The 1418-nt window shown below is 40.9% G+C and overlaps 1 non-coding gene across 1 annotated transcript; it reads left to right on the top strand.

The window, feature by feature from the left end:
• The first annotated feature begins 910 nt into the window (after positions 1 to 910).
• Positions 911 to 1051, top strand: LOC120366526 (U4 spliceosomal RNA). Its single transcript, XR_005581166.1, has one exon. It is a non-coding gene; the product is annotated as a U4 spliceosomal RNA (small nuclear RNA).
• Positions 1052 to 1418: the final 367 nt, after the last annotated feature.

Below are 1418 nucleotides of genomic sequence, written 5' to 3'. Positions count from 1 at the left end.
CCTGAGTAGCTGGGACTACAGGCATGCGCCACCACGCCCGGCTAATTTTTGTATTTTTAGTAGAGATGGAGTTGCACCACATTGGCCAGGCTGGTCTTGAACTCCTGACCTCAAGTGATCTGCCCATCTTGACCTCCCAAAGTGCTAGGATTATAGGCAAGAGCCATTGCGCCCAGCCTAACTTTTTTTTTTTTTTTTTCCTGATCCTGTAGCTTGTCATTTTGGTTTTGGGATAAAACTGATCATAGGTTTAGAAAGAGTGGTTCAAGATGATGATTAAGGTTCTGCCTTAAGAGCGCTAATACCAGGAAGATTTAAAAATAGAGACTGGCTGGGTGAGGTGGGTCACACCCATCATTCCAGCACTTTAGGAGGCCAAGGCGGAAGGATTGCCTGAGGCCAGGAGTTCAAGACCAGCCTGAGCCATAGAGAGAGAGATTCCCCTCTCACTATTAAAATTAAAACAATTAAAAATAATAATAAAATAAAAATAAAGGCTCAGAGGGACCAGAAGCTCAGAGAAGGTATAAATGGAAAGAAACAGAGGTAGACCCTTAAATAAATGCTCTCAAAGCCCAACCGGTTAAAAGGCAGCATTAGTAGAATTCACATCCCTTGAGCACTGATAGTGTAGTGTTGCAGCCAGCCAGCCAAGTGCTTCATGTTTAGTGACGTTCAATTCCCTGCCCAGCTGTGCAGTACAGACCAGGCTCAATCACATAGAACTGCCACTTTTATAAGTCAAAAATGGTTGAGCAATGGCAATATTATTTAGCTCTAAAAAAGATCAGTCCCATGTTACAGATAAGTAGCCTGAGCTTCAGAATGGGGAAACATCTGGCAGCCATCACTGTGCTGGAAAATGGTGTAGGGAAGATTTTGAACCCAAATCTGACAGACTCCAAAGTCCAGCTTTGCGCAGTGGCAGTATCATAGCCAATGAGGGTTAGCCGAGGCGCGATTATTGCTAACTGAAAACTTTTCCCAGTATCCCGCCATGATGATTTGAAATATAGTCGGCATTGGCAATATTTGGCAGTCTCTACGGGGACTGAATCGTTAAAAAAAAAAAAAAGACTCCAAAGTCCATTCTCTTTCCACTAAGCTATGGGGCTTAGATAAGAAGGTGAAGCTCAGGAAAAGTCATTTGCAATTGTGCTGTTTGTATTGTACTGGATAGCATTTCTTTTAATAACTCATAATCCTTTATTTTTGCTTTATGGTCATAAATGATGCACTTCAGGAAAACTGCAAGTACCATCTTGAAGGAGCCCTAAGTACTGAAAGAACCGCAAATGACTGTTTTCAGTTTATCAAATTTTAATAACATTATTTTATTACAGTACAACATCTATCCTTTTAAAGAGAATGTTCCCAGAACTCATTATGCAATTATAAAATAATAAAACTCTTCACAG

Source organism: Saimiri boliviensis, chromosome 2 (genome assembly GCF_048565385.1).
Source record: "Saimiri boliviensis isolate mSaiBol1 chromosome 2, mSaiBol1.pri, whole genome shotgun sequence".
In the NCBI taxonomy this organism is placed as follows: domain Eukaryota; kingdom Metazoa; phylum Chordata; class Mammalia; order Primates; family Cebidae; genus Saimiri; species Saimiri boliviensis.
The sequence above is the reverse complement of the archived record's forward strand: the minus strand, read 5'-3'. Positions and strand labels throughout refer to the sequence as shown.